The following is a 22747-nucleotide window of genomic DNA, read 5'->3' as shown; positions in this document are numbered from 1 at the left end:
GCAGGGACAATGTGTGAGGAGCTCTTCAGGGCTGGAAGTGGACCTGAGTGGTTGGGGACAGAGCCCAGGCATCTGATCCTTGTGCTTTTCTGCTGCTGACAGAAGTGCCTCTTGCTTTTTATGAGAGAATATGAATGAATTCTATTAGTTCAGCTATGCAGGAAGAGCTCTCACCCTGCAATCGATCCCCACGCTGTCAGTAGGCAACTGAGATGTTTGAAGCAGATGAGCAGCCAGCCCCTCTTCCTCTACCCACCTCTGCCTTCATTGTCAACAGCTCGCGGAGACCTCCTCCCATAAATCTTCAGCCTGGCCTCACCCAGGTGGGGAGAAGGGAGTGTTTTCTATTTTGTAACTCCTGACTATCAGGCTTTGTAAGCACCCTTAGATTTCAGGGTAAATCATTAATATCCAATTTGGGAAAGTCAGTCGTATGTAATAGCAGCATTGGCAAAGTAAATGGAAAGTGGAAGGCTGTGAGCAGGGTGTTAATTATCCTGTGCTATAGATAGAGTGCGAGCAGGTGTATATGGGTTCCATCTATCCGGCTGCCATGGCTGTACTGCCATTCACGTTCATGGGGGTATATCTTGTTCCCTGCCAAACAGCCCTTAAGCCCCAGTAATACTGTGAATTCAGAAAAAATAGAATCTCCTTTGATAATGTTATGTGAGGGCATAGCATTTTAGAGAACCACATCCCATCCCCTCAGGCAGGTTTTGTTAGAATAACTGTTCTGGATACTTGGCAAACACACACTTGAGTAAATGAGACCAAATGTCACGTTTGGGAATCATAGCAAATGGGTCTGGGACAAGGGTCTCCCAGCTTACATGGAAATTATAAACGTACCCTCAAGGTGAGTATGATTATATACACAAAATGAGTGAAATTATGGAAATTTAAGCAATTGGCCCTAAGATAATCGGTATCCTCTTGGTTCTAGTTCCTTTTTGTTCTTTTGATATCTTGTGTCATCTAATTGGGGTCTCATGATTCTCTGTCTCCCTTCTGCTGCTTGGTTCTGGCAATTTCCACTCTCAATTCAAATAACTGCTATTGCTGTTAAAGATGCCTTGTATGTAGCATTGTTTTAATGTTCTTGTGCTGAAAGACCTCTTCAGGAGGGGTGAGGGTAGTCAGGATAACAAGGCAAAGAGTGTAGACTACTGCTACTCTGCCACAGGAAGTCTTGGGCTCGGGGACTGGGAATCTTGAAGTCCTCTTAGGACTGGTGACAAGGCTTTGGCTCCATCCTGGAATGGCTTGTCCTCTAGCTGTGGGGGTTGAGGTAGACCAGCTTCTGTGCAAGAGGCCTTGGGGTCCAAGGCCGTAGAAGGCCACTTCCCAGTTTTAGTGGGGTCTGCTCTCTTTTTAGCCATATCTTCTGTGGGGCCACAAAGGAAGACTCACACTCTGTGAATATTTGGGCTGTGTATAGGGCCACTGAGTTGCATCACTCCATGGTGGCCCTGTGGATTTACAAAACAAAACACTTTGCTGAGTAAATAGGGTGTATGCTTGTAGAATGAGGATCACAGCATTAGATGAAACAACAGCTACACATGCGTGCATACATACTCCCACATCTACTAATTATTAGCTTTGTAGAACACTGTATTTTCTGACTTAATCTGGGAGAGGAGGAAAACTTAATGTGATTTTTTTTAATTTCCTTTCTCTTTACATTTTCTGCTTCATCCTTTCCCATCAATTTACTTGAATTTGTCTCATAGAGATTGGGACCGGAGATTGAGATTAGTTTACAAATAAATTTCTTTGTAATGATGGTAGTCCACTGTATGTCAGACACTGGTCAGAACAGTTTACATTCAATCCTCACAAGAGGACTTATTTTTAATATTTACAGTAAATTTTATAACCATATTAACAATTATCTGGACAACTTATTTTGCTCATTTTTATTCTTATTGAGGGGACCTTCTCACTTGATTTTCTGGCTTTGATTCCTCTTTTGACAATGTGGGGTGTGTTTATTTTGGGGATGATACATGTGGTGAGCCGACTTGGAAGAGCTTGCTTCTGTTGTCCTTGAACATGTATGAGAGTTTACAAGGATCAGAATTCTGAAGCCACAATCTTTACTATGAAAAATCCCATAGAATTAATTGATGTAGGATTTTAGGGAAGACGTTTATCACCTAATCTGATTTTTGTTCCTTTGTCTTAGTGTGCCTTATCTTGTTGTGTGCTTAGAATTTTGTTCTTTAGCTTTGAAATTAAAAAAAAAAAAAAAAGGTAGTAGGGTCAATAAGGTGTGGCTATCATTTTATTTTGGCCTGGCCTTTGACTCCAGGATCCTTTTTTTTTTTTTTTTGACTCCATTTGGCCCTTAGCAGGCAGCTAGTTGGGGTTTTCCCACATGAATATACAGCAGGAAAAGCAGTAAAGGAGATGATGACTCTGCAAGGGAGCAATTATAACGATGAACAATGGAATCTAAATTAGACTAAGTGAAAAGTAAAGACAGCAGGGGAGTAATGGATAATGCAATAATGGAGGAAGTCAATGCATTGGAGGTCTCGATGAGGATAAATAATAGTCTTATTGGGGGTGCTAAAGTAAACTGACTAGAAGAGAGAAGGACCTGAAAGAACTGAAAAAGATTCTGTGGTGGTTCAGTTTCATTTAAGGAATGCCTACAGTATGGGGGGCAGTGCTGGAATGGAATGGGGGATGGTATGGAGGTCAGGTTGCTGATCAGCAAGCTAAGTTTGGGGGTAGGTTATCCACTGTGATGTTAGATTGGCCAAGAGGATGCCAGAGGTGGAAAGGCAGATGCTGCTTTTGGGAGTCTAGAATGAGTGCAGGGTTGACTTGGTGGCCAGTAGATGACAAATTTGTGAAAGGTGGATGGGTGACAAGGAGTGCCTCTGAGTAAGATGGGGGAGGACTGTTTGGAAGCACAGTGAAGAATAAGGAGGACTCCTACCATCATCTCACTGAGAGGTAAATTGAAAAGGCCTCAGCAACTGCTTGGGAAGGCTTAGGGTAGACAGTAGTGTCAGGGATAGCCAGGTTAGAGAGGAAGAGGGGAGGGGACGAGTTCAGAGAGCAATGGGGGAATTTTCTGGCCAAAGGCCATGTGTTCCAGAGAATGTAGTGGAGAGGTAGAGGTAGGGTGGATTAGAGTGGAGGAGGGTGCCCAGATTAATACTAGGGTGATGAATGACCAAGAAAATTTTGAGTAGTTACTCAGGTAAATAGGTGTGGCTCTTCTCATGGGCATGTCACCTGTGCAGTCACACAGGGGCCCATGTTTAAAAGGGTTCTATGCTTTGTGTAAGGTTCTGCTGTTGCTATCTTAAATTTTATAATGCACTTTTTAATGTTGGTTTTTGAGAGTGCATGTTTGCGAGCAGGGTAGGGGGAGGGAGGGAGGGAGAGAGACACACACACAGAATCCAAAGCAGGCTCCAGGCTCTGAGCTGTCACACAGAGCCCAACGCGGGGCTCAAACTCACCGTGAGATCATGACCTGAGCCGAGGTCAGACACTTAACCAACTGAGCCACCCAGGTGCCTCTGATGCTTTTTGAACAAGGAGCCCTGCATTTTCATTTTGCTAAGAGACCCATGAATTGAGTTTTGTAGTTGGTCTTGGGATGGGGTTTAGGTATGACCATCTCTTGGAGGACCATGTAGTCCCCATACTGTATTTGGTACTGTGAGTGTGCTGGGCTGACTGGTCAAGATTTTGCCAGAACTTTCTTCCTTTCCCAGAAGTGCTGGTGTAAACTGTTTTGTCAATCAACTGTCCCAAGGCCCAGCACCACTTCCTTCCCACACATCTCCTGCTTGTGTCTCTTATGCTAACTTTGTGAGTAGTTGGTGAGAAAAGGAATGAGCCATCAACCTTTCTTCAACCCAGACAGTTCTATAGGAGGCATTATAGAAGTTACTAACTTGAGAGTATCCTTATTTACTCTGTTTCCACTACTGATTACAAATTTTCCTCTAATTTTATGAACTTTGGTCTTTCAATGAGAATGGGGCAGGAGGTGCAACGAGGAAGAAAAAGTTCTATGTGTCCAAATTGTCATTATAAGAGAAGGCTTTACTTTCTCTTTCTTAATAAGTTATTTCTTAACTCTTTTTAAAGTATCTGGGCATATATCCTTATCTGCCAAGTCCTCTTTGCTCCAAGAGATGCTTGTATCATTAGACGTAGCTGATGACTCTAGAATTTAATTTTGGGAAGTTGCCAGTACTCATTGTTGCTCAACTATTAATGCAATAAAAGAACTATTCACTATACAAAAATGAACTTAGGGTTGGCCTAGCAGCAACTGATGTAGTATCAATGGGTTACTTCCTTCTGGAAAGAAATTTTTTATTTATTCTCTTCCCTCTATGTAACCTGTTGCCTCTGTTGACTACAGATACTTACAAATACCAACATCATCAATTTACTGCTGTATTTCACATTGTGTGAGGGGAAAAAAATCTCAACTAGCAGAGATTAGTTTCTGTGCATTCAAAATGAGATCTAAATAAGCAAGACCTACAAGGGGAATGACCTTATTTATCCTGGTCATTCTTCACCTTTTATCTCAACCTAAGGAGGATGAAAATCGAATACTTTTTGCCTTCTAACCTGCCCTGTGGCGCCTGTGACAGTTACGTATGGGAGGAGGAGGAGGATTCGTGGGAACTTTTGAATGTCATTGGCTCAGCCAAATACCAGGGCTTTCTCTTCACTTCAGAAGAGTACAGATTTCTAATGAAGATGCTTACAGAATTAGCCTATCATTGGAATTTATTTTTTTTTATTTAAAAAAAAATTTTTTTTTAACGTTTGTTTATTTTTGAGACAGAGAGAGACAGAGCATGAACGGGGGAGGGGCAGAGAGAGAAGGAGACACAGAATCGGAAGCATGCTCCAGGCTCTGAGCCATCAGCCCAGAGCCCGACGCGGGGCTCAAACTCGCGGACCGCGAGATCGTGACCTGAGCTGAAGTCGGACGCTTAACCGACTGAGCCACCCAGGCACCCCTCATTGGAATTTATTACACACTTACTGTTACTTGTCATCTCCCTACTTTTGCCACTTGAGATGAAATGACAATGCTGTGGGGCTTATTTTCTATTTCTCATATGAGGAAGCTGACACACATTAAGGATGTTGTGAGCCCAACCACACCTTGGGCTGTTGCATTGAAGTCGTTGACAGAACCAAGCATGCCTAGAAATAAAAAGCATGTGCTTTTTCCAATCCTCTAGTTTCATACTCTGGACCATGCTGTGTGGAACCATAAAGATCTAGTTCTACAATGAAAATGGATGTTGAAATAAGGTCTAACTGGAGGTCCTCTGGTCATTTGGGGCAAGGTGCATGCTTGGGCTGGTGTCCATTTGGACACCAGTGGGGAGAAGACTTGGCCTTTTAAAGGACTCCTGTTTGATGCATTCTGCCCTGCTGGATTCCCTGTTTGTCTCTAGTCCAATTCCTAGGTATGTTCTGATGCTTTTATTCTCAGCCTGCTGGTGGGAAGTAACTTGTGTGAGCACGTGTGCACGCATGAAGCATGAAAATAAGAGCTAAGATATTTAGCATTTGGCAGATTAGCACTTCAACTACAGGTGTTAAAATTGTCATTCTCCAGCAAAAGGGTAAATCCCAACCTGTATATTAACCTTTTAGTTTTTCCTTTGTGGATAAATACTGAAAGGAAAAAAATGTGCTTTCTTAAAATCTTGTTTCCTGTCTCCCACAGATTATGTGTACTCCCTTACCTCTTCTGTCCAGCTCTGCCTGATCTGAAGTTTTGGAACCATGTTTATATTGCTGTGATGATCTTCCAGCAGCCTGTCTTTGACTCAGTTGCACAACAGGAGTGCATCTGGGCATGTCAGGGATGGTAGTATCATGCCAGTGACCTTTGATCCATCTGGGCTTGGAGTTGGCTGAGAGCCTTGGATTTTGAGGGGCAAGTGTGATTTTTTTTTTTTTTTTTTTTTTTTTTAAACTTAACATTTATTTTTGAGAGAGACACAGAGCATGAGCGGGAGAGGAACAGAGACAGAGGGAGACACAGAATGCAAAGCAGGCTCCAGGCTCTGAACAGTCAGCACAGAGCCCAATGCAGGGCTCAAACTCAAGATCACGACCTGAGCTGAGGTCAGACCCTTAACCATCGGAGCCACCCAGGGGCCCCTGCAAGTGTGATTTTCTAGTAAAATACCTGGCTTGAATACATACAGGGAAGTTGGCCAAATTGGTGGAGATTCCACTTGCTTTCCAAAGAGAGGTTATATCTCCACAACATCCATTTCCCCCTAAAGCTTGGACTCTTATATGGGTAGACATCCCGTAATACTAAAAAGATAGAACTTGTGCTTTCTGTATGTTTTTTCTAAGCAACACACTAATGGTCTCTTGTTCTTCCTTCTTTCCTTAACTATCAGTGTGTACAGAATATACTTTGAGGGCTAGAAATTCAGAGACTAAGAAACCCACTGTGAGCTTAGATAATAGGCATGTGAAATACTGATTGCAACACAGTAAAAGTCATTATATCATGATAGGTAAAGGGTATCCAAGAACGTCTTCCAGAAGACAATAATATCTTTGAGAAAATTTGGAGAGTGGATATGAATTTTCCCCACTGAGAAGGCAGGAGAAATGGGTCTTGAGGAAGGAAGAGGTTTTATGTGAAAGGGTTTGGCTTGGTTGGGAAGGTGTGGTTGGGCTCACATAGCACCAGGGTGTGGAGGTAACAGGAGGAAGTGAAGTTGAAAAAATGTGTGGCCGGTTTGAAGGCTGTAAACCTTAAAAGCAAAAATGGTGTAGAGAGTCTGAATTTTATCCTATTAGTTTATGGGAGGCATCAGAAGTTTTAAATAGGAGTGCCATGGGCAGGTTTTTATTTTAGGATAAAAATTAATGATGTATAGAGGGTGGACTGAGCTGAATGGGGAGGGAGGGACTAGGGAGCAGGAGCCCCTAGCTGAGGATATTTTAGTAGTCTAGCCAAATATCTTAGGTGTCTGTGATGAGAATAAGGAGTAATCTGTTCAGTGACATTGTGGAGATTGAATGGGTGGAACTTGGTTACTGTATAGGTGGTGGGATTAGGAAAAGAGCAAAGTGCTAGCAACAGCCCCCCGGTTTCTAGTTTGGACAACTGAGGGGATAGTGGTGCCCTTTACTAAGGCAAAGAACACAGGAAGAGGGGTAAGTTTGTCAAAAGGATGAGGGGAGGATAGGAACATGATCTGTTGGAGGCACTGCCTTCTTTAGCACTGATAACATTGAATGAAGAACCAGTTTATTCCAAGGTGATGCCAGTGGAGAGATCTCCCTTTCACACTGAACTTCAAAGTTCACTACGACACTGCTATGTAGACAGCTGTGTCATCCTTGAATTCTCTGTGCAAGCAAAGTCAGTCAACAGCATCAGATCTGTGAGTGGCAGAAAGGAGGTGTTTGCAGCTCAGACTGAATGGCAAGCCAGAGCTGTCTTTAATGCAATGTGACCGTGATATCAGGCCAAAGCTTACTGTTAATTTCAGCATTGTCCCCCAGTATTCATAAAAGCTACCTACAGCAGCTTGTAAGTCCAAGCTGAATGTGCAGAGCCATTATGTGGACTCTCCCCTGATGATTTGCACTCTTTGGTAGCCTGGCATTGCCACTGGTGATTAGAACACTGACGATGTCCTGGCCAAAATGTTCTCTTGGGGGAGTTGGTCTGCACCTGTCGGGTGAATAGATATGGTGAGCAAGGCAGACAGATATGGGCTGGCTGGCCAAACACTGAACAGATAGAATAGAAACTCTAAAACTTTGTAGAACCAGGACATGGCATGAAGGAGAAAAAGGTTTCCTGCTAAATACAAACTCCTGTTTTGTTTTGTGTAAGTCCTCTCAATGGAAAATACTTGCTAACTCTTCTAAGTGCTTACAGTGCATGCAGGCAGCAAAATTCCAGGGCTGGTGAAATGCTCTGATAGTGTCTTCAAGCATTTAAGGGTCAGGGAACCTAAAGAGAAAGTAACAGAAAAGAGTTACCCTGTGTCCCTCATGACAGATCATTAAGCAAGATTCTGGAGGGTTATCCTTTGGTCGGTAGGTCTTACTGGCTGTCACTGAAAAAATCAGAAGTGGAAAGGAATATGCATGAATGGTAGACCAGGCTTCCTGCTCTGGAACACAGAAGCCCACCAGCTGTGATCCGTGGCATCCCTTTCCTCTGCACGTATCAGCATCAATGCATCAAGGCTTTGCAGTTGTCCAGCCCAGGGCCAGTACAGCCCATCAGCTTTTATCTGTATTATCTGTGTAAGGAAAAAATTACTAAGCACAAATCCAATTGAAGGCAGGAGTAATTAATGGGGAACATGCACAGATAAATAAGCTATTTAAATGTATGGCTACAAATCCCCTGGTCTGCCCATTCACAGGGGCCCAGCAACAGAGCCCCCTCAGATGTTCCAGAACTGGCTGCCAGGGAGATATCTGAGTGTAAAACCCCAGAGGGGATGTCAGGAAATATTAATGAAATGCCTTCATGAAGAGTTTGTGAGGCTGGTGGAAGGTCTTCCTGGCTGCTCTTGTCAGACGGGCAGAATGCTGGGACTGAGTGCAGCATTCATTTCTGTTCAGTTTGGCCAGAGAGGCAGAGCACTTAGTAAACAGAACGTGAGCATTAGTGGAGTTTGGATTCTTGGCTTTTTAGTTGCCTGAGGAGTCTCTGAACAGACCGTCCCTCTTCATGGGTGTCAGGGAAAAGTAGAACAAAGCAGGCTCAGAAATGTAACATTCCTCTTCCCCAGAGACAATGTTTAAGGTAATGTCCTAATATTTCATGACTTAAAGGTTTGTAGGGATCTGTGACTTGGAATAAAAGTTGGAAGGAAGCTAGGAAATAGGTTTGGCTAGACTAGCTGTGAGACCATGATTACAACTGCTGTACCAGTTTCCTGGCTGAGTATATCTCTTTCCTCTATACCTTCACTTTACTCCTCCTTCCCCACCCCTCATACCTTTTAAAGTCTGTCTTTTTAACTGACTGAGCCCCTGAATAAGATACCACTCATTGGCTCTTCTCTTCAAGTCAATTGCATGTAAGTCATGTCATGGGTTAACTGGTACTGTTTGTGGTCTCCATAAAGCCTTCCAGTATTGTTACAGATGACTAATTATCTGATTGGCTCCTTTATACTTATTAGATTGATTAATTTGGTGCCCACAAGAGACAAAACAGGGCTTCTATCTAAGTTCTGCCTTACCAGCTTTATAGCTGTCAGGAAATGTTGCCTGTTATAAACACATCTAAAAGTACATATTTACTTTCCTTCACTGTAAACCTTCTGTGGCCCAAATACATCAGACACTTTAATAATGTACAGTATCTTCATCCAGAGTTGACTAAGGAACGTATATTTTGCTGTGTCTGAGTTTTTCCAAGAGTTTAAGATTAATTACTGTGTGAATTCCAGCTCTGAGAATGGATTCCAGTGTTGTAGTTTCAAGGACAGATATTACCAGACAATTATGCTATGATTATATGGTAGTTGATTTTCAGTTTTCAAGGTCAGGATTAATAGAATAATTATAGTGCAAACACAACATTGGCATTTTTAACCTTTTTTTTTTTTTCTTTTTCCTACTAAAAGAGAAAATCATTTTCTCCCGAGCTTGCTGAGCCAGCTCTTTGTGCAAAGGCTCCCTCCTATTATCAGTCATTGCCGGAAATGGGAGAGCTGGCTGCTAGACCAGAGCAGGCTTGACTACCCACTGTCAGAAATGGGGCAGCTATTAGCCTGGGGATAGCACACTTTTGCTTGATGAGTTCAGATTGATAGCACAAAGAACTTATATAGGAAAAGAAGAAGAGGGCACTCGGGACCAAGTGGGGCAGCACATCTTTTGGATGAGAAATTTTGCCACATTTGCAATTAAGGCTAGGATAGTTAGGCCTTCCAAGAAGGCAGTGCTAAGATTGAGGTTTCTCACTTACTTATAGTGAGGGTCTGCAAACTATGCCCCATGGTCCAAATCCTGGTAGCTACTTGGTTTTTAAAGTAAAACTTAGTTTTATTGGACTATAGCCAACCTCATTCATCTACACATTGGCTATAGCTGTTTTCATGCTACCCGGACAGAATTGAGTAATTCCAACAGACACCTTATAGCCTGCAAAGCCTAAGGTATTACTATCTGGTCCTTTACAGAAAAAGTTTGCTGACTTCCTGCCTTACATTGTTTCATTCCCAAGTTTTAAATATCATGGGGGAGGGAAATGTTGATGGGTTTCAGGTAGAATTAACAGTTCAGATGAAACTTCACCCTGCTATAAAACAAATTTTGTTTGTGAACAATAGTCAAAATTTAAGACTCCTTGAGCTTAAGTTTCCAGTGAAATGGGCCGGCTGTCATGGGTGGAATACCTAGGGATCCACCCTTTTAACTGAGCTTTTTGAATCACATACCAAAGCCATTTTAGAACTTTGTTATTTGGTAATAATGCAGCATGTTACCAAAAGCATACTTTTGGAAAAGCCTACTTTTTCCTCCAGCATTTCTACATGTACCCAGTTTCTACTTCCAGAAGCCCCAGTATACTTTGGTTATTCTCAATTTGGCACAAATCCAACTTCTTGTCTGGCTTCTAGGCATTGTGTACATAGGGTACAGGTGTGGTGGGGGTGTGGGGAGGGAATACTCTGGGGCCATCCATCTTGGGAAAGCATGTTGTGTGTCTTCCTGAAATACTCTGGTCACTTGGTTCTCAAATCCCCTGTTGATAAGCAGATCTAATTGCAGACAGTTTGTATTCATATGTCCCTGTTTTTCCCCTAGGACTGTAAGAAGCATTTAAGAGTTTAAGCAGAGAAAAGAGTATTAAGATGTCACTAAAGGGAACTACAAAACTTTTCTTTTTCTTTAATTTAAAAGATAGAATATACAGTGGGTCTTTGAAGTTCCAACTGTTAAAATTTGAGAGGTTACCTTTTCATGATTAAAAGTTAATTAGCAGAGCACCTGGGTGACTCACTGGGTTGAGTGTATCCGATTCTTGGTTTTAGGTCAGGTCATGATCTCGTGGTTTGTGGGGTCGAGCCCTGCATGTGGCTGCACGTTGTCAGAGCTTGGAATTCTGTCCCTCCCTCCCTGCTTTTCCCCAACTCGCATGTGCTCTCAAAATAAATAACAAGTCAATTAGGGTTTCTCTCTATAGGATTATATCATCTGCTAATAGATCATTTACTGATCTGAATTCATTTTTCTTGCCTAATTGCTTTGGCTAGGATTTCCAGTACTATTTTGAATAGAAGTGACAGGAGTGAGCTTTCTTGCCTTGTACCCAGTCATGAGGGAAAAACTTTGAATTTTTCATTATTGAGTATGATGTTAGCTGTAGGCTTGTCATACATAGCTTTTTTTTTTTTTTTAAATATGTTGTGGTATATTTCACACCTAGTTTTTTTGAGCATTATTTACCGTGATAGGGTGTTGAATTTTGTCAAGTGCTTTTTGTGTACTGAGAAGATCATGTGTTTTTTAGCCTTCATTCTGTTGGTGTGGTGTATTACACTGTTTGACTTGCATATAGACTGCAAAGCCTTAAAATATTTATTTGAATAAAATGGCAGGGCATACAATCAACATATAAAAATAAGTTGTGTTTCTATACACTAATAATGAACCACCCCAAAAGGAAATGAACAGTTCCATTTATAATAGCATCAAAAAGATTAAAATAGCAATAAACCTAACCAAAGAGGTAAAAGACTTCTGTACCAAAAACTACATTGGGGGCATCTGTGTAGCTCAGTTAAATGTCTGAATTCAGCTCAGGTCATGGTCTCACAGTTTTAAGCTTGAGCCCCACATTGGGCTCTGTGCTGATGGCTCAGAGCCTGGAGCCTGCTTCAGTTTCTGTGTCTCCATCTATCTCTGCCCCTCTCCCACCCACACTCTGTGTCTCTCAAAGATGAATGTTAAAAGAATAAAAACTACAAAGTATGCTGAAAACTATAAAAGAGATTAAAAGAAACCCTACAAAAATAATAAAACTAAAGAAGATGCAAATAAAAATAATTAAAGGAGATGCAAATAAATGGAAAATATGTTTTCATGGATTAGAAGAATTAATATTGTGAATTATCTTCTGGCTTCTTGTTTCCTGAGGTCCCAGCTGGGCTCAGGCCCTAGAGGCAGAAGCAGATGTTCAGCATTCTCCCATTGTTGATATGGCAGCTCCAGTGTCAGGTTCAGCTTGACTTGATACACAGCTGGCTGCTCAGAGGGTGGAGTGATACAACTTGGGAGAAAGTTAATCACATTTGGGGGTAGCTTTAACCAGTAAGAACATTCAACAGAAGATGGCAAGGAGTCAGCCAATAAATTAATCCTCCTCCTTCCTGAAGGATGTTCCAAGACACAGTGAGTCTATTGGCTTTCCAAAGATGTGTCAAATGACTAGCAACCAGCTGGGTTTTCTTACTTTCCACACTTCGTGACAAGTTCCTAAGTTTTTATTACATTATTTTTCTTTATAGAGGTATAAGATCTCTTACACAAAGAACAGTTGTGATTAAAATGTTGGTAATACTAGGATACAACTTTTACATAACGGTGAGGAAGTTGAGGGTGAGAAATGAGGTAAAGTAGGGCCAATGAGCCTACCAAAGGCAGAGCCCGGCTTATCTCTAGGTTGTGTTAATCCAAGCCTGCAGTTTCTGTTACAGCACAACCGTGCTCCTCTCTATTCTATATAGGGTGTGCACAATGTAGTATCATATAAAGCAATAGCAGCAAACTTTGTCTGCAAAGGGCCAGATAATGTCTTTGGTTGTTGGAACTATTCAACTCTGCCTTTTTGGTACAAAAGCAGCCATAGACTATTCATAAACATAGCTATGTTCAGTACCCACTACATTGTATATAGGGCCCAGTACACTATCAAGACTTGTGGCTCTGTGTTTAAAAATTAAGAATTTAAAAAAGTCTATAGTGGCCCATTAAACTAAATATGGGGCCCTAAGTGTGGTTCCTCAGTGACTGCAGGTTGCATGCTCATGAGGTCAGCCTTGGCTGTATTTCCAGTAAAATTTTACTAAAACAGGTGATGGCTGGGTCTGGCCCATGGGCCAGTTTGCTGATGTCAGCTGTAAAGAATGACATAGTAGCATGTATCTTTGCTTGACCCAAGAGGGTTGTGAGTGGGTTCATGCTATGGATTTACCTATTCAGCCATCCTTGAACTTCTCCATATCTAGGCTGAAAGTCCATATACTGATACTTGATCTAGGATTGTCCCTTGGAGAGGGGTGGCCCTGGCCCCGGAAGCTAACAGGTCAGTAGCAATGGGTTCTGACCTAAGCACTTCTCATGCTGTTCCTTCCCATTTACCTCTGGGAAGACAAAACAGGCCTTTTTGTTTGTTCTTTTTTAACTCCAGTTAGTTAGTGTCCTTGACTTCTGAAACACCTTCAAAGACCACCTTGGAAATAAACACAGGGATCCTTTCAGAAGCCTGTCAGCCTTTGATTAGCTCTTGTTGACTTTCTAAGAACATGTCTTATCACTTCTCTTGAGTTTTCAGGGAGGCCTTTGTAGTATGTGGAATGAAAAAATATATATATATATCTAATATATATATATCTATTATATATATCTAATATATATATATAATAGATATATATATATAATAGATATATATAATATATATATATATATTTTTTTTTTTGTATGTGCTTTGCTTCCCCAAATCAGAACTAGTCTCCTGGTGAGTTCCTGGACTTGGTCTGCTGGTTTCCATCACAACCTGCTTTGGTCTCTCTCACTGGCCTAATGACTCAGGAGCCTCAGCCTTTTCGGGTACTGATGCTTTTCCAGCTAGTTACAGAATTAAAAGAAAACAAAAAAACTGCATGGTACCATTAGAAGGAGTGCTACCTAGAGAAAGGATTTGGTCTTTATAACTGGAATAGACACCTGACTCTTCCTGTTCCTTCTCTTTGGGATTTGTTTTTACATTTGAAGCCGAAACTGGATTCACATGATGTGAGAACAATGAACTGAGCAATTATGCATTCTACAAGAAGCTCCAAATTCCTGTGACCCCTAGGTGGCTTAGTTAAGTGTCGACTCTTGGTTTCGGCTCAGGTCACGATCTTGTGGTTTTGTTGAGTTCAAGCTCCGTATTGGGCTCTACACTGAAAGTGTGGAGTCTGCTTGGGATTCTTTTTCCACCTCTCTCTGCCCCTTACCCCCCTTCATGCTATCTTTGTCTCAAATAAAAGTAAAAAAAAAAAAAAACCTAAAAACTCCAATTTCCCTTATACAAAGTACTTAGCTGTAACAAAGAGATCATCTCTGGCCTGGGTGGGTCTATGCCTGCCTGGGAGAATGACCTCGGAGCTTGTCTTCTCCGAGCATGATTCTCTTAAAAACCAAACAGCATAAATGTGGAATGTTGTAGCTGCCTTTGCTGCTGTGGGGGACTGTGCCTGTGAGTTGGCATGCAGGCCTCGGCCTAGGTGAGTAGAAAGATGGGTGAGAAACTGAGGCTGCGGCTCTGTGTCAAGGTAACTTCTACACAGCTTTTAGCCATTGTCTTGGGCAATGGTACTTGTGTCATGTAAATGAGACATGAAGATAGCTGCTGGGCCTTTTTTTTTTTTTTTTTTTTTAAAGTAATACTGTTTATTTAACTTCAAAAACCTTTCAGCATTCTAAACATACAAAAAAAAATAACAGAACGTTGCAAATTGTGTTTAGTACAGAAGGTTCTTGAATTCTCACTGATGCAGTGGCTCTTAGCTTTGCTGACAATGAAGGGTTCTACAGTTTGTTTCAAAACAGTTTAAAACTACTGCACTTAACTAAAAAAAGATCCAAACACTTCTCATGCCAGCTGACCCCCCCCCCCCCCCCCCCCCCGCCTTTCCACAGCTAAGAATGCCAGCAGAATGCTAGGTCACTATATACAGAAACAAGACAACCTGGAGCTAAACAGATGCCCACTGCAGTGTCCACAGGCCCAGCCTCACATTGCACGCCCTGAGCTACAGCCCCTCCAAAAGGCATCTTCCCCACAGCATCAAGCCACGCAAGGAGCATCAATCAAGATTTTGTCTTGGTGGTTCTGTCCTTTTTTTTTTTTTAAAACAAACTATAGATATGTACAGTTGAGAACTCAGGATTTCTAGCCAATAACCATAGAGTTAACACCACCTTACAAATTCAAAAAAGAAAATGCCAGAAACATCTTTAAATGCCTTGTCAAGCCAACAGCAAAGTGCACAGAGTGAGGAGAACACGAGAGCCTTTTCATTTTAAAAATGTTTGGAAATACGTACAACTTTGATACAGTTTCAGGGTGCTCCAGACCCCCATGGCTGCTTCATGTAAACCACTGACAATTTCTAGAGCACTTTGAAGAGACTACAATATGACCATGACCCAATTGTGTAATTAAACCTAACGAGGGCAACAGACACGCCTCAAATAAGAGAGGTGTCAATGACGGCACTCCCTACTAGAAGGTATTCACAAGGAGACAGATAAACAGTTTTTTTTATTCCCCCTCCCCCTCCCCCTCTTCATCTTCCTCTTCCACCTTTTTTCCCCAGCAACTTTTGCCAGGACCCTTTGTGCTATCAAACTTTCCTTTAGACTTATAGTCAGCGACATCCTTCTCATACTTATCCTTCAGCTTCGCTGCCTTGTTGTTGTTAGGCTGCTTTTCACCGTCACTTAAATCATTCCACATCTTGCCCAGCTTCTTTGCCACGTCTCCAATGGAGATCCCAGGGTTTGTAGATTTGATCTTGGGGCAGAATTCTGAACAGAACAGGAAGAATCCAGATGGTGGCCTTTTGGGGGCATTAGGGTCCTTCTTCTTGCCTTCTTTAGCTGGTCCATAATCCTTCATTTCCTGATCATAGCGCACTTTGTCTGCCTTTGCCATTTCATCAAATTTAGACTTCTCTTTCCCAGACATTGTCTTCGACCTCTCAGAGCACTTCTTGGAAAATTCTGCAAAATTGACAGGGACCTCTGGGTTTTTCTTCTTATGTTCTTCTCTGCATGTCTGCACAAAGAAGGTATAAGCAGACATCTTGCCCTTTGGTTTCTTGGGATCACCTTTAGCCATCCTGACTGTATTGTTCGCTAGTCTGGGCAGCCTGCTGGGCCTTCTTCCAGTGAGTTGAAGATGAGTATCTGCTGCATTTCTTGTCCCGCGTCCTTCGATAAACTTTCCAGTTTAGTGTTTGGTGAAAGCCCATCGTGTCTCCTGGGTCTGATGGTCAACCCGAACCCATAACAACCACTGTGCTGGATGTCATGCTGTCCACCTTCAGATTCAGCATCAGACAGTGGTTCAGACCTTGGGATTTGAATCTGATGACTGGGTTCAAATCCTGGCTCTACCACTAACTTGCTGTATCCCACTGGGGAGATTATTTAACCTGTGTGCCCCAAATAATAATATTATAGTACCTACCTGCTAGATTGTGAGGATAGAATGGGTTAGTCCATGATGGGTCATAGAGAAATGACTGGCACAGATTGGGGCCAATAGGGCTGTGCTCAGTGAGTATTAGTTACTATGGCTTTTACTGAGAATAACCTCTTCATTGTTATGCAGCTTTTCATGTCAAGAATACCTTCATTGCTGTTGCACATAAATGAAAATTTGGCTCGATATTATAATATTGGCTCATTCATTTTTTCTTAAGAGAAGGACCTAATTATTCTATATTTTGCTGCTGACTTCTGTATCATAATTTACCCAGAACCAGTAAATCACTTTAATTTTCAATGTTTGTTCAATAGCCATTTTCTTCAATTCTATCTTTCAGTATTCTATTCCAGCTGACCTATGTGATAGTTATGCAAGAAATCAAATATTCCTCTTAATATTTTCTTCTCTCACAATTTGAGTGGATAGTCTAGTTCAATAATCTGTTTTTCTTTAGCTCTAATGCTATTTATTGCTTCTAATTCTTTGAGTTTTATGGTTTATGATACTGTTCTTAGTTCTTAGTTACCTGATATGCATAATTGTATATAACTTTCTAAAAAAAAGTTATTTTTGATAGGAGATCCATTTCAGGTGTTGGGCTTCTTCACTTTCCCTTCCTTTTTTGATCATTATTCCTAAATAAAACTTTGTGGTCAGTGTTTTCATTTCTGTTTACTCATATTTCCTCATGGTTATTTTGCACATGATCAGAGTAGAAGTGATGGGACATTGGAATAAGTGCATTGTCTCTTAGCTATGGTCAGAGTGGGCTTCCCAAGTTTGATATAATTCCTACTATCTGGGAATATTAAAGAGTGGAGGGGGACTCCTGGCAGAGTAATTCTCTTGGATTTGGGGTTGGAAAAGATACTGGAGGTTGTCCTACAATTCGCTTAAACTACTATACTTAGACCTCTCCTAAGAAGCTGATTGACTTCTGTCAAGCTGATGAGTGGGAGAAAATCACTTCCATCCCACCCCAGCCATGCAGGCTCTGGCAGAGGGAACCAGAGGTAGAACATCAGGCTGGATTGGGGGCATCTCCAATGAAGGATTATATGAAGGATTATAACTGGCTATCAGGTTATAGGTATGATTAATGCAAGTGGCCATCAACCTGCTTTGCCTCCCTGTTGAGGCAGAAACACTGCAGCCATGGCTGCCTGGGTCTGACTGGGAATCCAGGTAATAGAGCCAATATCTGCGTGAACACTCAGCAAGAACACAAAGAAATAGCTCTGAATTCCAGGGGAAATGTGCAGAGCTGTGACAAAGTACATTTGCAAGCCAATCTGTGACCTGGATTAGAGATGTTACTACACCTGTACTCTGCCTAGACACTCTGGATATGGAGGACGTAAATACCTTCTGGCTGCTGCTTGGTAGCTCTGCTGTTTTCTGTGGTGGACTGCTTCTTGTTTTCTGAGGCTTTTTAATTCGAATGAGACTGGGTTGAGGGTAGAGAGACAGGACTCACTCAAGATTACTCAGGGTTCAGACAGATTTCATTTGCCTGCATTTGTAGGCACACATCAGGAGGGGAGCAGGCCAGAGTGGGCCATGCTCTATATATTTGCCTTCCTATCTGCAGAGCCCGTGGGAGGAGGAACCTTTTATGTCTATAACTCACTACAGGAAAACCTGTTCATTTTAGGGATGAATAGCAGGCTTAATGAGTAGGCTCTCCATCCCTGTCTTCCAGGAAGAGTGGGGTCATCCATGTCCCCAGTCTTTCTGTTTCACAAATCAGAGCTCTGACTTGATGGCAGGTCAGCACAACTGCCTTGCCTGGATACTTGTTCAATCAGGTACAGAGCTGGCTACTAGGGTAATGCAAATCAGGGGAGAAGGCAGCACACGGGGGTAAGTGGGTGGCAGTGGGAATGGCCTGGAGAATTTAGTGGGCATCAATGCCTAGCTTGTCTTTGAGAAAAGGGCTAAGTGGACTCCAGGTTGTCTGGGAAAAGATGCATACACCCTTTAGGGTGCATTGAGAGGAGGAGGCAGGAAATGTGAGTAGTCCTGCCAGTCATGATGGGAGAGGGACACCTGGAGACAGGCTTGGAAGATAGAAACGAGAAGAGCACCAATGAGATTGGTGATCAGCCTTTCTAAACTAAGTCCTCAGGGGACATTCACTTGGAACCTTCTTGTCCCTTGTCAGTATGCTGAGCTGATGGTTTCAAAGAATGTCATTGAAGCCATCATTATGACAGTGTGTCATAACATCCCCCTACGGTTTCCTTTAATATACATGTTTCTGCATATGTGGCAAATAGGCTTTGAGGTATAGAGTTAAGATTTTAGGCATAGGAGAATAAGTGTTTTTTTTTTTTTTTTTTCTTAGAGATAGCTCTGTTTTAGGGGAAGTGTATCAGAGACCTCTGACAACAAAACAAAAATGATCATATCAATAATAAAAGCTTACATACCATTGATCCTTGGTCAACATGGAATTAAACTGCATGGGTCCACCTTATATGTAGATTTCTTTTCAATAAGTACAGTATTGTCCGTGTATTTTCTCTTATGATTTGCATAACATTTTTTTTAGCTTTTAAGAATTTGTATATAATACAATATACAAAAATTAGCTGTTTGTTATTGGCAAGTCTTCTGATCAACAGTAGGCTATTAGTAGTAGGATTTTGGGAAGTCAAAAGTTCTACATGGATTTTCAGCTGCATGGGGTTCAGTGCCCTTAACCCCCCTGCATTATTCTATGGTTCTTCCTATCAGCCATGTGCTCTAAGCACTTTGAACTCCTGTAATCTTCACAACTAGATGTAAGTGATGCCCAGAAAAATTAAGCAACTTGTCCAAGTCCACAGACTATCTGGGGGAAAGAGAATTTGAAGTGAGACAGTCTTTCTTTAGAGTCTCTGTTCTAGGGGCGCCTGGGTGGCTCGGTTGGTTAAGTGTCCGACTTCACCTCAGGTCATGATCTCGCAGTCTGTGAGTTCGAGCTTTCAGATTCTGTGTCTCCCCCTCTCTCTGACCCTCCCCTGTTCATTCTGTCTCTCTCTGTCTCAAAAATAAACATTAAAAAAATTTTAGAATATCTGTTCTTTAAAAAAAATTTTTTTTTTTTTACATTTATTTCTTTTTGAGAGAGAGCATGAGCAGGGGAGGAGCAGAGAGAGAGGGAGACATAGAATCAGAAGCAGGCTCCAAGCTGTCAGCATAGAGCCCAACGTGGGGCTTGAACCCACAAACTGTGAGATCATGACCTGAGCCGAAGTCGGATGCTCAGCCAACTGAGCCACCCAATCGCCCCTGGAGTCTGTGTTTTAACCACTGGGTAGTGCTTCCTTTCCTGCTCCTGACTCTGAGTCTTATGTAGGTCATGCGACCTTAATGGTGTCCTCTGTAAAATGAGGACCCTCAAACTGACCCCAGGGGTTTTGAAAGGATTTATTCATGGAATGCACCTAGTCCAATCAGCACCTGGTGCACAGTAGGTTGGAATGTTCCTCCATCCCTTTTGCATCCTCCTTTAGAGGACAGTGCACAATTTGTGCTTCATGGTGCCTAAAAGAAGGCGAAACGCAGTCAAAAGCAAGCATCTCCTGTGTGTAGAAACTGGGCAAATATTTAAAAAAATCAAAAAACTGGGCAATTAAATTATTCTTGTAAAATGTACATAGTATTTATCATTTAACCATTTCTTAAATACTTTTTTTAATACTGATTTTTTGAGAGAGCAGGGGAAGGGCAGAGAGAGACAGACACAGAATCCGAAGCAGGATCCAGGCTCTGTGCTGGCGGCACAGAGCCCGATAAGGGGTTCAAACTTAGGAATTGTGAGATCATGACCTGGGCTGAAGTCAGACCCTCAACCGACTGAGCCACCCAGGTGCCCCACCATTTTAACCATTTTTAAGTGTACAGTTCAGTGGCATTAAGTACATTCACACTGTTCAGCTATCACCACCGCCCATCAGCAGAACGCTTTCATTTTGTGGAACTGGTATTGTTTACTGACTAAGCAATAACCCCACGGTCGCCTGCCCCCAACCCCTGGAAACTGTCATTCTATCTTCTGTATGAATTTGACTAATCTGAGTACCTTGTATGAGTGGAATAATACATCATTTGTCCTTTTTGACTGGCTTATTTCACTTAGCATAACGTCTTCAAGATTCATCTATGTTGTGGCATGTGTCAGAATTTCCTTCCTTTTCAAAGTTGAATAATATTCCATTGTGTGTATATTATATATCACATTTTGTAATATGTGATATTTTCATATGTCAATGGACACTTAGGTTGCTTTTACCTTTGGACTGAATAATGCTGCTATGGACATGAGCATACAACTAGCTGTTTGGGTCCCTGTTTTCAAATTTTGGGGTATACACCCTGAAGTGGAATTCCTGGACCATACTGCAATTCTCTTTACAACTTTTGGGGAGCCACCATACTGTTTTTCATAATGGCTGCACCATTTTACATTCCTATAAGCAGTCCACAAGGCTTCGGTTTCTCTGCATCCTTGCCAACACTGAAACAGGGCAATTTTAATGATTACTAAGAGCACCTGAGATAGATTTCCCTCTTCATCTAGGGGAAAGGAAAGGAAGTCAGCAGATCCAGTGTGTATCCTGATAATTCCGTTTATGATAAAAGCCTGTAGCAAGTAGACTGTTGCTGTAGAGGCTTGCTGACAAGCTGAGGCAGTTGCTAACTCAAAGGGGGAGTGAACATGGAGCTATGGTGGGAAGACCAGGGCTCTGTCCCTTCTTGGTGCCGTGCATGGTAAGACCATGCACATTCCCTTCTCTCTTGGGGCTTCTGTTTCCTTGTTGGTAAACGGAGCTTGGGCTATAGGGTATCTATGACCCCTTCCTATTTGGAAAGTCTGTTGTCTCCATGAGACACCTAAGGCTGGGGGTTCTTTAGAGTCATTGGGTTTGGATTCTGGACTCACTGGAGACCTGAGTCACACAGTAGCTGTCAGGCCTGACTATGAGACCACAGGGAGTTTGGGGTGATGATAGATGGGTGAGTGCACATCCCTCTCTGGTGGGGGGGGGGGTATCCTTTCCCTGAATGGAGCTGACTGCCCCCTTGTGGTAATGTTGACCCAATGTTGGGTGGATCTCTGATTTCTCAAGAAAAGCCAGAACGCCATGGTTTTAAAGTGGAATTTTCCAAGTTTTAAATATTGGTGATTAACGCGAAACTTTAAAAACACACTAAGAGCCTAACAAAATATTCTCAGACCAGATTTGACATAAAGCTCACTGTTGACACCTCCTGGTCTCAGGCAGCAAGCTGCAAACATTGGTTTAGGGACCACCCAGGCTGGACCGCGAAGAGGCCTCCCTGACCACTGATGTTCTTCTCAGACAAACCCACGATTCCTGTCAGATCTCCAGGCTGTGTGGCGCACACATCCAGTGGATGCTGAGGGAGGAACCGTAACAGTGCCCTTTTGTGGTCCTCATTGTGTTCTCCCCTCTTTGTCAGGAGAAGCCAGAAAGAAGATGTAGCCAGCCACATGGAGGTTCTGGTGTTTTGGCGTGTTTCATGCTCTTTAGAATATTCCAAATTGAGGGAAATAGCACCATGTGTCTCCTCAATTTTGATACTACACCTATTGATATTTTGTTTATATACCTAGGTGTTGTGACAACAAATATGGTAAAGTCAGAATGCTGGCAGTAGTTGACATTCCACTCGCACTTTCTACAGCATCATTAGAGACCCCCAGGCTGATAAAGTTGTTAGCATTTGCCTGGTATAAATGTTTTCTGTGTCTTTAACAAACTGTCTTTTTTTTCCCCCTTATTATGCTTTCCAATGATTAATCCCATTCTTGCCATCTTATTTTGTTTTCTGTTACTCTTTCTCCTGCTCCCCTTTACTCCCCTGAATTGATCAAGCATTCTTGGTTTTGTTTTTCCTCTTTTGGGGTTTTGTCATTCAGAATCTTTACCTCTACCCCCAGCATACTTTGATTTCCCTCTTCTCCTACATGCCCCACATTTTGAGATTGTCTTGCTTAAAAAAATTGGAATCAAGGGTTACTTAGACTTCAAGTCTTAGTGATTCCTTACTTCTTGCATTTAATTTTCTTATTTGTAACATTTTTCTAGTATATACTCCATTCTCTCAAAGGTGTTCAGTGAGATAAATTTTTGAATCCTTGTATGTCCATACATGTTTATATTATTTCCCCCTCTTGAATATTAATTTGGCTGGAGATAGGATTTTAGGTTCAAAATAATTTTCCTCAAA

The 22747-nt window shown here is 42.0% G+C and overlaps 1 pseudogene; it reads right to left on the bottom strand.

Moving 5' to 3' along the window:
* Positions 1-15514: 15514 nt before the first annotated feature.
* Positions 15515-16157, bottom strand: LOC122201811 (annotated as a pseudogene).
* Positions 16158-22747: the final 6590 nt, after the last annotated feature.

The sequence above is a fragment of the Panthera leo genome, chromosome D2, assembly GCF_018350215.1.
Source record: "Panthera leo isolate Ple1 chromosome D2, P.leo_Ple1_pat1.1, whole genome shotgun sequence".
In the NCBI taxonomy this organism is placed as follows: domain Eukaryota; kingdom Metazoa; phylum Chordata; class Mammalia; order Carnivora; family Felidae; genus Panthera; species Panthera leo.
This window is presented reverse-complemented; position numbering and strand designations above follow the sequence as displayed.